The 16,532-nt window shown below is 40.5% G+C and overlaps 1 protein-coding gene, 1 long non-coding RNA gene and 1 other non-coding gene across 8 annotated transcripts in view; 2 read left to right on the top strand and 1 right to left on the bottom strand.

Moving 5' to 3' along the window:
• The window catches only part of LOC103350759 (uncharacterized), a 91,150-nt gene that overhangs the window by 10,289 nt on the left and 64,329 nt on the right, over window positions 1-16,532 (top strand). The window lies entirely within an intron of this gene.
• Window positions 1-16,532, bottom strand: part of LOC100008640 (ATP-binding cassette sub-family G member 2) — a 126,429-nt gene that overhangs the window by 78,706 nt on the left and 31,191 nt on the right. The gene's annotated exons all lie outside the window — the stretch shown is intronic.
• On the top strand, window positions 14,245-14,351 carry LOC127483384 (U6 spliceosomal RNA). Its single transcript, XR_007909557.2, has one exon. It is a non-coding gene; the product is annotated as a U6 spliceosomal RNA (small nuclear RNA).

The raw sequence follows: 16,532 nt of genomic DNA, 5'->3' as shown, positions 1-16,532 counted from the left end.
ATTTCAATGACCCATAAAGGTATTTTGTTTTACCTAACTTTTTATTGAAGTATAATGTAAAAACACTACACAAATCTAGGTAAATAGCTTGATGCATATTTCCAAAGTAAACACATTTGGATATCTGCCATCCATAATTTTTATTTTATTTTTCCCTAGGATTTGATTTTTTTATGAAAGAAATTTGTTTATTTGAAAGCTAGACTTATAGAAAGAGAGGGAGAGACAGAAAGAGAAAGATTTTCATCAATTGGTTCACTCCCCAAATGTCTGCAAAAGCCAAGGCTGGGCCTGGCCAAAACTAGGAGCCTAAAAGTCCATCCATGTTTCCCACATTGTTGGCAGGGGCCCAAACACTTGCGCCATATTCCTCTGCTTTCCCAGGAGCATTAGCAGGGTACCAGATAGGAAGTGGAGAAGCTGGGGCTCAAAGCAGTACTCAAATGGGATGCCGTGATGCAGGCAGTGGTTTAACCCACTGTACCATATTGCCAGCCCCTGGGGTTTGATGTTGAATATCAAGAAAAAGTCATCCAAGCTCAAAACAGCTAAAACCAAAGAGTTATATGCATGTCCCAGTGCTCCCTGCCCCCAGCTGATAGGGGCAGCACCATAAGCCCTCAGCACAGCCACCAGATTTTTTCTTTATTTAAAGATAGAGTATTAACAATTGCCTAGGAGCCTCTCTCATATTCCGACTACATCATTAGCCCCTCTTGAAAGTAACCACTATGCTGACCTCCTTCACTACACATGTGTGTCATCGGTTTGTAAATTCTGTGTATAATGAAGTAGATACTACTTTGAGCCTGGCTCCTTTTGTACAACGTTACTTATATGAGACTCATCCACATATTTTGCATTTAGTGAAACCTTATTCATTTTTATTTCTGTCTGGGATTCCATTGTCTAAATACATTGCCGTCTATCAATCTACCATTGATAGTCTTTGCGTGTTTTCCAGTTTGAGAAACACCATAAATTGTTAGATTGGGAAAGAGTGCTGATGGTCAACTAACCTATCATCCATTAGAATGGGACAAATGGAGGCTCAAAATGTGAAATCATCTGCCCCCCCCCCCCCAAATTGTGCTTGAATTAGCCAAAAGAGCACATCATGAGGATGGGTGTTGTAGAGGAGAGCAGACAAGTAAGCCACGGCCCACTTCTCCTGTAGTAAATGTCACCTTGGCCTCCCCCTCCTCAGCCCACTCCAGCCATAGCAACATTTTCCTGAGGGTTCCCTGGTGTCAGATGCTATATTTGGTGCAGAGGAAGAGAAAACACACACAGTAAAAGAGAGACAGACACCTAAGTGGACAAATCACAATGCAAAAGTAAAGGAAAAATGTCATAAGGGCTGTCTGGAGGGCAAGGCTAAGTCTGTCTGGGGCTGAGGGTCATAGACACTGGAGTCTGGAGGAAACCTCTAAGCCTAGTATGCAGAGTTGGTTACAAATCTCTGAATGATTGAGGGGGATAGGTACACACAATGTTGATGATACACAGTACTGTGAATGTATTTAATGTTATTGGTTGTCTACAAATCAACAAAATGATAAATTTTATGTATATTTCACCACAATACATTGTATCTCTAAGCCATTCTTTTGTAAATAACTTACGTTAATTTTTAAATATTTATTTATTTGAAAGTCAAAGTTACAGAAAGATTGAGAGACAGAGAGATACAGAGACAGAGAGACTTTTCCATCCATAGGTTCACTCCCCAAATGATCACAATGGCCAGATCTGGGCCAGGACAAAGCCAGGAGACAGGAGCTTCTTCTGGTCTCCCACGTGGGTGCAGGGGTCCAAACACTTGGGCAATCCTCCACCGCTTTCCCAGGCACATTAGCAGGGAGCTGAATTGGAAGTAGAAGAACCAGGACATGAACTGTTGCCTGTATGGGATGCGAGCATTGCAGGCTTCACCTGCTATACCACAAGGCCGGCCCCTCATTAATATTTTTTTAGGTTTCTAATGTGAGTTCTTGTTTTTTTTATTGGCTCACTTGTTACCCTGAATTGGTCCCATTCATTCTTGAGGTCTGTTGTAGTTACACAGGTAGTACAAACCAACACTGGAGCATGAAGTCACTTTCAACTCTAAAGCACTCTGTGCCACTGATACAAGGGTGCTTTTCAAAGTCCATGGAAAATGGAATTGAAAGATAAGTTTGTTTTGGTGCAAAACAATTTGAAACCCTTGCATACGAGTGATTTTGAAAAAGTTTAAGAAAATGGATATTATGAAAAAAGTGTGGGGCCAGCATTGTAGTATAGTGGGTAAAGCTGCCATTTGTGATGCTGGCATCCCATATGGGTGCTGGTTGTTGTCCCAGCTGCTCCCCTTCCAATCTAGCTCTCTGCTATGGCCTGGGAAAGTAGTGGAAGATGGCCCAAGTCCTTGGGCCCCTGCACCCACATGGGAAATCCTGAAGAAGCTCCTGGCTACTGGCTTTGGATTGGCTCAGCTCCAGCCATTGCAGTCATTTGGGGAGTGAACCAGCAGATGGAAGACTTCTCTCACTCTCTCTCTCTCTCTCTGCCTCTCTTTAACTCTGCCTTTCAAATAAAATTAACAAATCTTTTAAAACACACACACACCCACACACAAGATGAGGGTCAGTGTTGCAGTGCACTGCCACCCCCCACTAATGCCAGTATCCTGTATTGTGAGCACTGGTTTAATTCCCAGCTACTCTGTTTCTGATCCATATCCCTGATAATGTTCCTAGAAAAGCAGCAGAAAATTATCAAGTGCTAGGGCCTTTTGCCACCTACTTGGGAGACCAGGATAGGGTTCTAGGCTCCTGGCTTCAGCCTGACACAAACCTGGCTGTTGCAGCCATTTGGGGAGTGAACCAGCCGATGGAAGATCTTTCTCTGTTCCTCTCTCTCTCTCTCTCTCTCTCTCTGGCACTATGCCTTTCAAATAAATAAAATAAATCTTAAAAAAAGAACCCCCTGGCCGGCGCCGCAGCTCAATAGGCTAATCCTCCGCCTGCAGTGCCGGCTCACCGGGTTCTAGTCCCAGTCGGGGCACCGGATTCTGTCCCGGTTGCCCCTCTTCCAGGCCAGCTCTCTGCGTGGCCCGGGAGTGCAGTGGAAGATGGCCCAAGTGCTTGGGCCCTGCACCCCATGGGAGACCAGGAGAAGCACCTTGCTCCTGGCTTTGGATCAGCGCAGTGCGCTGGCTGCAGCATGCCAGCCACAGCGGCCATTGGAGGGTGAACCAATGGCAAAGGAAGACCTTTCTCTCTGTCTCTCTCTCTCACTGTCCACTCTGCCTGTCAAAAAAAAAAAAAAAAAAAAAAAAGGAACCCCCTAACCAAGATCAAAGTGGAATAGGTAGGTCCCAGCATTGGGAAATATGCATACAACGTGTGGCATTGGAACCTATCCCCTAGGATTCATCTCAAAGGTAGTATTCTATACAACATGAAAGAAAATGGTGAAGGCCTTGAATGCCAAGTCGAAAATCTTGCAAGTGAGAGATTATTGAATATGAGAAACCATTGAACAGTTAGTGTAGTGTAAAAGGATGGCATTGTCCAAGTAGTGTTTTGGAAAGGCTTATCTGTTCATGTATTGAATCCTTGGGAAGAGGTGGGAGGCAGAGAGCAGTATAGAAAAGAAAAGATGAACTAGAGCAATGGTGGGAAACCTGTGGATAAAGGGCATGAAGGAACCCACATAAAGGAAGAATCTGTAAGAGTTGATGACTGATAGATCATTAAAGGTCAGAGGCAAAGAAGCCAGAGCTGACATCAAGGTCTGAAAACCTTGTAGTACCGTAAGTGGAAATGACGGAATGAGCGTATTTCTTATGTATTGCCTAGCTCAGTGCTTTGAACACAACCATTAGCTGATAAGTGTTTATGGATTGACTAAGAAAAGTGAGTGTACCCTGGATCATTCAGGGGCTTATCTACTTTCACCTGAATCGGAGGTTGTAAAAATGGAGCAGAGTCTCACGGAGACTGGCCTTTTCCACATGACACTGTTCTGACTGCTGAGACGCATTCATTGCTTGTAGAGATAAGAGTTTATTTGGGGTCAACTAAAGTTAAGGGTATAGAGCATTAAATGATATTATGATTCACCATGCGATGTCTGATGATTTTTCACATCTGATCAGCGTGCTTAATATTGTAATGGATGGTGTTAACACAGGTAAAGCTTGTGTCCTCATCCAGAACTACACTTTAGTCTCTTAATGCCCTCCTTAAATGACCCCAAGAAATAGACATTAGATTCTATGTATGACAGAGCCATTAGTCAACTTCGATATGGCCCAGGTTTTGTCCCAACTCTGCAGTTTCGATGCTGGCTGCCTCCTTTACTTCAGATTAGGGGTGTTAGTATCTGTGCTACAGGGTTGAATACAGATTAACTAAAATAATGTGCAATTTTGGAAAACATAAGGTGATCTCAGTGTTTATCCAAGGCCAAGAATAACAGCTAACATGTGTTGAGACTTGCTACTTGCCAGGCAGTGTTTAAGAAACTTAGGAGGGGCACATGTTGTGGAACAGAAGGTTAAGCTTCCACTTGTGACACCAGTATCCTGTCCAGGCTGCTCCACTTCCTATCCAGCTTCCTGCTAATGTGCCTGGGAAAGCAGCAGCAGACAACCCTAATGTTTGGGGCCCTGCCACCTAGGTGGGAGACCAGGGTGGAGTTTTTTGGCCTCTGGCTTTTGCCTGACCAAAACTTGGCTGTTACAGCCATTTAGAGGATGAACCAACAGATGACAGATATCTCTCTCTCTCCCTCTCTCTATTGCCCTGCCTTTCAAATAAATAAATAATTAATTAAATAAATCTTTAAACTTCAGGGTGGGTAGTGTGTGAGTGTGCATGTCTGTGTCTCTAAATTTCCTTTAATCTTCACAAACAATGCTCTTACATAAGCTCTACTGAAATCTCTATCTAGGAGATGATGAGATTGAAGCACAGTGAAATTAAGCAAACAGCCTGAAATGGTGCAGCCAGTCAACAACTAGCCTCACCTCCTGACTCTCTGCATTAGTGCGGATGTAAGAAATGATGCCACTTGGGACCAGCGCTGTGGCATAGCAGGTAAAGCCACCACCTGCAGTGCCAGCATCCCATATGGATGCCGGTTCCAGTCCCGGCTGTTGCACTTCCAATCCAGTTCTCTGCTATGGCCTGGAAAAGCAGTAGAAAATGACCCAAGTCCTTGGGCCCCTGTATCCACATTGGAAGACCTGGAGGAAGCTCCTGGCTCCTGGGTTCAGATCAGCTCAGCTCCGGCTGTTGCAGCCAGTTGGAGAGTGAACCAAGACCTCTCTCTCTCTCTCTGACTCCTTCTCTCTCTATGTAATTCTGACTTTCAAATAAATAAATAAATCTTTTAAAAAAAAAGAAAAAGGAAATAATGCCACCAGTATTTTCTGTGAAACTGTTGGCAGAAGTAGTATTTGGAGAGAGAAAGTGTTGCAAATTCATTCACCCTTCATAATCTTCCTCAACCATGGATCAAATTAAAGAAGAAAAACAAGACAGGGTAAGCAGTTGCAAATCCAAGATAAATGTGTCTCCATGACAGAAACCCACAATGGGAGGAATGACTAATGCCAGCGAGAGGAGGGTCTTTGGTCTAGAAGCAGGCAGTGCTGGGAAGGAGTGTGGCTTAAAAAAAGAGTGCCAACTGTAGGAAACTGGTACACAGGGGAGGAGGTGCCAGGCTGGCTGTCCACCCAGCCAGCTTGCCTCCCTGGTGCTCTGTAGGTCTCCATGTCTAGGAAGCCAGTGGAGACTGAGTTGCTGAGACTCCTGAGACTGATGGAGAGAATAGACAGGGGGCTGGATGCTCACGACTATGGGAGGCTTGTGTGCTGGGACTATGAAAACTCTGAGACCACGTGGGAGGACTCAGGGTGTGGCTGGACACTGGGCAGTCACTGCAGGAGGCTCCACATAATCAGGACTCCCTAGTTACTTGGTGAGAGACATTGCTGGGGAATCTGAGCTTATCCAGAGGACTGTAAGATCCTTGGTATGGTCCTTGTGCCAAAGCAGACTAATGATATACTCACTGGGACTAGTGCCAAGGCACTAGTCTCCTTGAAGGAGAGGAGCTCAGCTGAGTCTATGCCAACAGACAAGAAACCTACCATAGGGAAAAAAAAAAAAAAAAAGAGAGAGAGATTTACCATGCCAAACCTGGGTGTGTCACCTCAGATACAACCTTTACCCTGAAGCACTAAACAGAGCTCCCTGGCCACTCCCATCATACGTCTCTAGGTATTCCCTGAAAGCAGACACACCACTAATCCAATCAGACATAGTTCAAAGATAAAAGCTGCCACAGTGAAAAATCAAAGAAATGAATGAGTACCCTCACAAATGCTGAATAACAAATGCACCAATCCAAGAAGCAAGAACAAGGAAGACAATATGACTCTCCCAGAAGAACACAACACCTGAATTTCAGATTGTGAAGATTATGAAGTTGAAGAAATGTGAGAAATGGAATTCAAAAAATTGATCATAAGATTACTTAGAAATATCACAAGCAAATGCAAGAACTAATGAAATCCATACATGACAAGAAAGAAAATTTCTCCCATGAAATTGAGATCTTAAGGAGAAATCAAAATGAAATCTTGGGGGGCTGGCACTGCAGTGTAGCAGGTAAAGCCACTGCCTGCAGTGCCGGCATCCTGATGAAGCTCTTTGCTGTGGCCTGGAAAAACAGTAGAAGATGGCCCGAGTCCTTGGGCCCACGCACCTATGTGGGAGACCTGGAAGAAGCTCCTGGCTCCTGGTTTTGGATTGGCACAGCTCCGGCTATTGTGGCCAATTGGGGAATGAACCAGCAGATCAAAGATCTCTCTCTCTCTCTCTCTCTCTCTCTCTCTCTCTGCCTCTCCTCTTTCTCTGTGTTACCCTGACTTTCAAATAAATAAATAAATAAATCTTTAAAAAAATGAAATCTTGGAAATGAAGAATTCAATGGAACAGATAAAAAAATACAATGGAGAGCCTCAACAACAGAATCAGTAAAGCAGAAGAAAGAATATCCGACTTTGAAGACAAAGTACAGGAAATTATACAGTCAGACCAAACACAAGAAGAAGAAATTAGAAATCTAAAAAACACTGTTAAGAATCCACAGGATATTATCAAACAACCCAACATATGTGTTCTAGAAGTTCCTGAAGGTGTAGAAAGAAAGGATTAGAAAGCCTTTTTAATGAAATAATAACAGAAAATTTCTCCAATTTGGAGAAAGAAAGGCGCACCCAAGTACAGGAAGCACATAGAACTCCTAATAGACATGGCAAGGAAAGATCTTCACCACAACACATTGTATTCAAACTCTCTACAATAAAACATAAAAGATTCTAAAATGTGCATGAGAGAAACACCAGATTACTTTCAGAGGATCTGCAATTAGACTCACAGTGGACTTCTCATCAGAAACTCTACAGGATAAGAGAGAATGGTGAGATATACTCCAAGTCTTAAGAGAAAAAAACTGTCAACCCAGAATAATGCACGTGCAAGCTCTCATTAATGAAGGAAGGTGAATTAAAGACCTTCCGTGACAAACAGAAATTGAAAGAATTTGTCACTAGCCATCCAGCCCTGCAGAAGATGCTTAAAGATGTGCTGCACACAGAAGCACAAAAACATAGTCATCATTACAGAAGAAGATAAAGGAAGGAAAGCTTCCAGTAAAAGTACAAAGGAAATCCAAAGTAAAAAATAGGAATATATTTGGAAAAATGGCAGGGCAAAGTCATTACTTACTAATTATCACCTTGAATGTAAATGGCCTTAACTCTCCAGGTAAAAAACACAGACTGGCAGAATGGATTGAAAAATGAAATCCATCTATTTTGCTGCATACAAGAAATACATCTCGACAACAAAGATGTACACAGACTGAAAGTGAAATGATGAAAAAAGATATTCCATGCCAACAGAAACCAAAAAAGAGTTGGTGTAGCCATCCTAATATCAGACAAAATAGACTTTCTCACAAAACTGTTGAAAGAGACAAAGAAGGGCACTATGTAACAATTAAGGGATCAATTCAAGAGGAAGATGTGACTATTATAAATGTATATGCACCTAATTACATGGCACCTGGCTATTTAAAAGAAATATTAAGGGAGATGTAGTCTCACATACAATAGTAATGGGGAGATTTCAATACCCCACTTTCAGCAATGGACAGATCAAGCAGACAGAAAATCAACAAGGAAAAACAAGCCAAAATTGACAAATGGGATTACATCAAACTGAGAAGCTTCTTTACTGCAAAAGAAACACTCAGCAAAGTGAAGAGGCAACTTACAGAATCAGAGAAATTATTTGTAAACAATGCAACTGATAAAGGATTAATTACCAGAACATACAAAGAGATCAAGAAACTCCACAACAACAAAATAAACAATCCAGTTAAGAAATGGGCCAAGGAGTTAAACAGACATTTTTTGAAAGAGGAAATCAAAATGGCCAACAGACACGTGAAAAAATGCTCAGGATCACTAGCCATCAGGGAAATGCAAATCAAAACCACGATGAGATTTCACCTCACTCCAGTTAGAATGTCTTTCATACAGAAATCAACAGACAAAAATGCTGGTGAGGATGAGGGGAAAAAGGTACCCTAATACACTGTTGGTGGGAATGTAAACTGGTAAAAACCACTAGGAAGACAGTGCAGAGATACCTCAGAAATCTGAATATAGACCTACCATATGACCCAGCCATCCCACAACCAGGAATTTACCCAAGGGAAATGAAATCAGAAAATAAAAGAGTTATGTGTACCCCCATGTTTATTGCAACTTAATTCACAATAGCTAAGACTTGGAATCAACCTAAATACTCATCAACTGAAGACTGGATAAATAAATTATGGGATATGTACCCTATGGAATACTATACAGCAGTAAAAAAAGAAGTCTAGTCATTTACAACAAAATGAATGAATCTAGAAAACATCATACTTATTGAAATAAGCCAGTCCCAATGGAACAAATACCATATGGTTTCCCTGATCTGTGATAACTAATAAAGCAGCCAAAATGAAATCTGTATATCTGAAATTGACACTTTGAGAAGCAATGCTTGAACAGCCCTTGTCTTGACTGTCAAGGAACAGTTTGTTTTTTTTTTTTTCTTAATAGAGAATGGGACTGGGAATGGGAGAGGGAGAAGGAGATTGGGTAAGAGTGGGGATGGGAGAGTGGGTATGATGGAAAGAATCACTATATTCCTAAAACTGTACTTATGAAATTTGTACTTATTAAATAAACAGTATCTTTGGGGAAAAAAAAGAAAATCAATTCCCCAAAATGGTCACAGGTTTTATCTGGGCTCTCACTCTATTAACTTGTTTACATGTCTGTCTTTATGCCATTAATATACTGGTTTAATTACAATAGCTTTTTAGGAGATTTTGAAGTAAAGAAGTGTGAGACCTCCAATTTTGTTCTTTTTTAAGATTCTATTTTTTACATCTTTTTTTAAACAAATATTTATTTATTTATTTGAAAGGCAGCATCAGAGAGAGAGAGAGAGAGAATCCATCTTCCATCCTCTGGTTCACTCCCCAAAAGGCTGCAACAGCCAGAGCTGAGCCTATCTGAAGCCAGGAGCTAGGAGCTTCTTCTGGGTCTTTCACATGGGTGCAGGGGCACAAGCACTTGGATCATCTTCTGCTGCTTTCTCAGGCACATTAGCATGGAGCTAGATCAAAAGTGGAGCAGCTGGGACTCAAAAGTATCACTCATATGGAATGGCTAAACCTACTACACCACAGTGCCAACCCCTACTCTGACTATTAAGAATCCCAGGAAACTCATATGAATTTTAAATGGATTTTTCTATTTCTACAAAAAACGCCATTAAAATTTTGATAGGGTAGGCGCTGTGGCATAGTGGGTAAAGGTGCCGCCTGCACCAGTTCGAGTCCCAGCTGTTCCACTTCCTTTTTCTTTCCTTCCTTTCTTTCTTTCTTTCTTTCTTTTTTTTTTTTTTTTTGTTATTCAGGGCTTAATTTTATTTCTCTTATTCAACTCCTGCATCTGTGATATAGCATTTCCATATGTCTTTTTTAACCTTTATTTAATAGATATAAATTTCCAAAGTACAACTTTTGGATTACAGTGGCTTTTTCCCCCCATAACCTCCCTCCTACCCGCAACCATCCCATCTCCCACATCTCCTGCTCCCTCTCCCATCCCATTCACATCAAGATTCATTTTCAATTATCTTTATATACAGAAGATCAACTTAGTATATACTAAGTAAAGATTTCAACAGTTTGCACCCACAAAGAAACACAAAGTATAAAGTATTGTTTGAGTACTAGTTATACCGTTAATTGCTATAATACAACACATTAAGGACAAAGGTCCTACGTGGGGAGTAAGTGCACAGTGACTCCTGTTGTTGCTTTAACAATTGACACTCTTATTTATGGCGTCAGTAATCACCCGAGGCTCTTTTCATGAGTTGCCAAGGCTATGGAAGCCTCTTGACTTCGCCAACTCCGATTTATTTAGACAAGGCCATAGTCAAAGTGAAAGTTCTCTCCTTTCAGAGAAAGGTGCCTCCTTCTTTGATGGCCCATTCCTTTTAGTTGGTTTTTTTTTTTTTTTTTTTTTTTTTTTTTTTTTTTTTTTTTTTTTTTTTGCCAGAGTGTCTTGGCTTTCCATGCCTGAAATACTCTCATGGGCTTTTTAGCCAGATCCGAATGCCTTAAGGACTGATTCTGGGCTGCTCCCCTCCCAATACAGCTCTCTGCTATGGCCTGAGAAAGCGGTAGAAGATGGCCCAAGTCCTTGGGCCCCTGCACCCACATGGGAGACCTGGAAGAAGCTCCTCCCTCCTGACTTCGGATTGATTCAGTTCCAGCCATTGCAGCCAATTGAGGAATGAACCAGCAGATCAAAGACCTCTCTCTCTCTCTCTCTCTCTCTCTCTGCCTCTCCTTATTTCTCTTTGTTACTATTTCAAATAAATAAATAAATCTTTTAAAAATTTTTGATGGGATTTGCATTGAATCTGTAGACAACTTTGGGTAGTGTCGTCATCTTTACAACATTAAATCTACCAATTCATGAGAATAGGTCATATTCCCACTTATTTATGTTTTAATTTTTTCCAGCAATATTTTATAGTTTTCAGTGTACAAATCTGCCTCTTTGGTTAAATTTATTCCTCAGTTTATTCTTTTTAGTGTTATTAAAAATAGAATTGTTTTCTTTCTTTTTTCAAGTTAATTGTTCATTATAACACTGTAAAATGCAACTAATTTTTATGTCTTCATTTTGTATCCTGCTACTTTCCTAAATTCTCTTAACAGCTCTAATATTTTTGTGGCAAGTGTGTAATCTTTAGGGCTTTCTACATATAATATCACAGCATCTGTGAATAAAGATGACTTAATTCTCCCTTTCTAATTTGGATGCCATTCTTTTTCATACTTAATTTCTTTGGCTAAAACTTCTAACACCATGTTGAATATATGATGGGAAAATCAAGCATCTTGTCTCACTCCTGATTAAAGGAAAAGCTTTCAGTCTTTCACCATTGAGTATTATGGTAACTCTGTGCTTTTTTTTTTTTTTTTATCAAGCTGAGGAAGTTTCTTTTTATTCCTAGTCTACCAGGATTTTTTTGTGTGTTTGTTTTCCTCATTACATAGTGCTGAATTTATCAAACACATTTTATGCATGAATTGAAATCAACATTATAAGTTTGACCTTTCATTCTGTTAAGGAATTGTATTAAATTAATTGGTTTTCAAATGTTGAGTGGGTTCTCACATTCTAGGATTAAATTTCACTTCATCATGGTGTATAGTACTTTTAATATATTGACGAATTTAGTTTGTAGTATCTTATTGAAGATTTTTGCATCAATATTTATTGGGGATTATGATCTGTGGTTTTCTTGACTTAGTTTTGATCTCAGAGTAGTGCTGACCTTATAGAATGAGTTAGGAAATATTGTTCCCTCTTCAGTTTTGTGGGACAGTTTGAAAAATGATTGGTGTTACTTCTTGAAATATTTCACAGAATTCACATGTGAACACATTTGGTCCATTGCTCTTCTGTCGCTCCCCCATTCGCGGAGGAATGACACTGGACCCTGCGCTGTTCTTTCTGCCTGGCTCTTCCCGGGTTAGCTGCCGGCATCACTCGTGGAGGAACGACGCCGTCCTGGGTTAGCTGCCGGCCCCTCCACCTCCGTGGAGGGGCAGAACCCCCAGCCGCTTTCCCCGCTTCCATGGAGGAGCAGCACACCGCCGGCCGGCTCTCTCGGGGGCTGCTCAGATGCTCCTCAGGTGTTCCTGGTGCATGTTGTCTCTCTCCTCCTTTATAGTCCTCTTTCACCAATCCATGCTCTGCTGCCCACATGCCGAGCACGCTGCTCTCCTCCAATCAGGAGCAGGATCAGCTCCTGCAGTTGATTGGTCGAACTGGAGGCAGCTGCGTAGAAGTTGTTTGGTCTCTCTCTCAGTGCCATATTGTGGGAGATCAGATGCATAGAATAAGTCTTAATTCCAGTAACTTAGTCTAGTCTCAGTTGCTCCCCACACTCTTCTTTGTCGAGAAGCTTATGATTACTGATTCAATCTCTTTGCCCGTTATTGATTTTCTATTTTTTCATGAGTCAGTTTTGGTGGATTTCATTTTTTGAGGAATTTGTCCATTTTATCTATATTATCCAAATTGTTGATGGGAAGTTGCTGCCAGTATTCTCCTGTAATTCTTTTCATTTCTTATAAAATCAGTAGCAATGTCTCCAGTGTTAATTTCTTATTTTAGTAATCTGAGTCTTCTTTCCATTTTCCTTAGACAATCTAGCCAAAGGTTTGTGAATTCTACTGATATTTTCAAAGAAACAACTTTTGATTTCATGGTAATATGTTTATACTTATAAATATACCTGATAATATAAGAGGTACTTGGTTCATAATGTTTTGGGGAACCATATTTGGTTTTCATAATTTGACAACTGCTTATTTATGTTTTCCTTATAAGAGTATAAGCTACTTTTTTAGCACAGTTATAATAGGTGCTGAATAAATTCACTGTTAAATGAACCAATTAATTTAATAAGTTATTAAATTAGTGAATTGTGAGCTTTAAAGAGGTTTTTTTAAAAAAAGAAATGCAGAGGCATGGGGTTATTTGAGGTAAATGTTCAAAGTCAGCCTTATATACTGAACACAATACTTAACTGTGTGAGTTTTTGCTCATTTTTTTTTCCCTTTTTTAAAACAACAAACAGTATTTGCAGCGGTGTCTATTTTTAATGCCTAGGTTTTACTGTGTCCAGAGTTCTCCCTTCCTGTCTTTGATGCCTAATCCCCTTTATCTGTAGCCAGAAAATAAATCCTAGCCCCATCAAGAAACACTGATTTTCCCAACTTGCACTCCTGTGCTACCTGAACACATCCGTACTGATGTCTCTGTTAATCCTCAAATCCAAGCTGAGTCTCCATTTTCCGTAAAACCTTGCATTTGGGGATCGCAGCTAAGTCATTCAGACATAAAGGAGTCTGTTTATACAGTGTACCTCAAAAAGTTTGTGAAAATCATTAAAAGATAAGTTTATTTTGGTGTGAAAATACTTTGAAATTCACAAATAATTTTTCATAACATACATTTTTTCATGAGCTGTTTGAAAACCTCTTTGAAAACGGATTTGAATTTTTTTACACCAAAGAAATTTAAGTTTAAATTCCATTTCCCATGAACCTTTGGAAACATTCTTGTAAAATTAGAATGGTGTCTGGTTAATTGCAAGGTCTCTTCCATCTCCACCAGTCCATGGTTCTGCTGAAGATACGTTACTCTGCTTGCTAAATTTAAATGTCAGTGAAACACTCACTTGCAGTATATTTCACTATGGACCGATACTCCTCAGGGCACTTAATGGAGGCTTCATAGAATTCACAAACTTTTATGTAAATATCATTTCTAAAATGTATTTTAAACATTAAGACAATGAAAAAAAGTCACAGACTGAGGGAAAACATTTGCAAATAAAATATATGATAAATATACTTATAACTATAACAAAGATTTCTATACACACATACACTCCAAAAAGGAGTCTTCCTTCCTTCCTTCCTTCCTTCCTTCCTTCCTTCCTTCCTTCCTTCCTTCCTTCCTCTCTCTCTTATATAAAAATATCTTTTGACTCTATTTTGAAAAGTAAATTAAAGAAACTATATATGGTGCTCGCTTTGGCAGCACATATACTAAAATTGGAATGATACCGAGAAGATTAGCATGGCCCCTGCGCAAGGATGATATGCAAATTCATGAAGTGTTCCATATTTTTATGAATCTTGATAAAGAATGGGATGGGAGAGGGAATGGATGTGGGTGGGAGGGAGGCTATGGGGGGAAAAGCTGCTATAATCCAAAGGTTGTACTTTTGAAATTTATCTTTATTAAAGTTTTTTTAAAAATATTATATGTGTTTCTTTTGTAAAGATTTGCTTACTTATTTGAAAGGCAGAATTATGGAGAGAATATATATATATATATATATATATAGAGAGAGAGAGAGAGAGAGAGAGAGAAAGAAAGAAGAGAGAGAGAGAAAGAAGAGAGAGGAGAGAGAGAGAGAGAGAGAGAGATTGATCTTCCATCCATTGGTTCATTCCCCAGATGGCCATAACAGCCAGGGCTGCGCCAGGCTGAAGCTGGGAGCTAGGAGCTTCATTCAGGTCTCCCGCGTGGGTGGCATGGGCCCAAGTACTTGAGCCACCTGCTGCTTTCCCAGGTGCATTAACAGGGAGCTGGATAGGAAGTGGAGCTGCCAGCACCATATGGGATGCTGACGTCATAGGTGGCTTAACCTGCTGTGCCACGATGCTGACCCCATACATGTTAATTAATAATAAGTACGTGATCAGATGTCCAACATCATTGATTTTTAGGAAATACAAATTAAAACCACAACGAGATACCTCTTCAATCAAAATGATGGGGACAGATGTTAGCACTGCAGTTAAGATGCCCACATCCCGTATCTGAGAACTTGGCTTGGATTTCCAGCTCCAGCTCTAGCTTCTGGCTAATGCAGAGCTGGAGAAACAGCGGTGATGACCTAAGTAGTGTGGTTTCTGACATCCATGTGGCAACATGGAGAGCTTTCCTGGCTTCTAGCTTTAGCCCTGGCCCAGCCCAGGCCACTGAGGGCATTTGAGGAGCAAACCAGTGAATGGGAGCTTACTCTCTCTGTCTCTTCAAGAGCGAGAGAGAGAGAGAGAACACATATATCAAGTATTGGTGAGAGAGAGAGAGAGAACATATATCAAGTATTGGTGAGAGGATATAAAGAAACTGGAACACTTATCCATTGTTCCAGGGGTTGTAACATGATACAATCACTTTGGAACAGTTTGACAAAAATACGCTCAATGAAAGAAGAGAGACAAAAGGATTGCAAGATTCCATTTCATGCAATGCCTAGGGAGGCAAATCTTTACAGTTAAAAGTTGTTTGGGGCTTGCATGGCACAAGAGAGTGCAAATGGGCATGAGGAATCTTGAGGTGAAAGAAATATCGTAAAACTTGATTGCTACTGGTTTATTCTACTTATTACTGAAATTCATTGAATCATACACTTAAAATGGGTAAATTATATGGGACCTAAATTTCAACAGAACAATTTCTCTTTTTTTTAAAGAATTATTTTATTTGTTTGAGAGAGAGAGAGAACCTTCCATTCCACTTGGTTCACTCCCAAATGACCGCAACGACCAGAACTGAACTGATCTGAAGCCAGGAGCCAGGAACTTCTTCCAGGTCTCCAATGCGGGTGCAGGGGCCCAAGGACTCGGGCCATCTTCTATTACTTTCCCAGGCCATAGCAGAGAGCTGGATCAGAAGAGGAGCAGCAGGGTCTCAAACCAGTGCCCATATGGGATGCCGGCACTGCAGGCTGGGACAAAACCCACTGCGCCACAGTGCCAGCCCCTCAACAGAGCTATTTCTTAAAAAGTCAGTACAAATATTCTAATCTAAATATGTGTAAAACTGCATCATTATTTCTTTATTGGTAACATCTAAGAGGCAGGTGTTTGGTGTAGCAGTTAAGGCACCACTTGGGATGCCTGCATTCCATATTGGTTTGCTTGGGAATAAGTCCTAGCTCTGCTCTGGATTCCAGCTTCCTGCTAATGTGCAACCTAGGAAAGAGCAGGTGTTGGCACAAGTACTTGAGTGCCTGCCACCCATGTGGGAGACATAGATTGTGTTCCCAGGCTGGTCTAGCCCAGGCGCTTGGGGAATGAAACAGAGGATAGACTCTCCTTCTGTCTATATCTCTGTCCCTGTTTATACCTGCTTTTCAAATAAGTAAATTTTTAAAAAGTAAAAAAAAAAGTTAACAATAAAATATTTAAGAAATTGTCTAAAGATAAATTTCCATGTCTTTTTGTAGTACTATGCATTCTAACATATTGGAAATGTGTATGTTCACTTTTACTATTTTTAACTGTCAGAATAAATT

The sequence above is a fragment of the Oryctolagus cuniculus genome, chromosome 8, assembly GCF_051225735.1.
Source record: "Oryctolagus cuniculus isolate XC-2025 breed Fujian yellow rabbit chromosome 8, ASM5122573v1, whole genome shotgun sequence".
NCBI classification, from domain to species: Eukaryota; Metazoa; Chordata; class Mammalia; order Lagomorpha; family Leporidae; genus Oryctolagus; species Oryctolagus cuniculus.
This window is presented reverse-complemented; position numbering and strand designations above follow the sequence as displayed.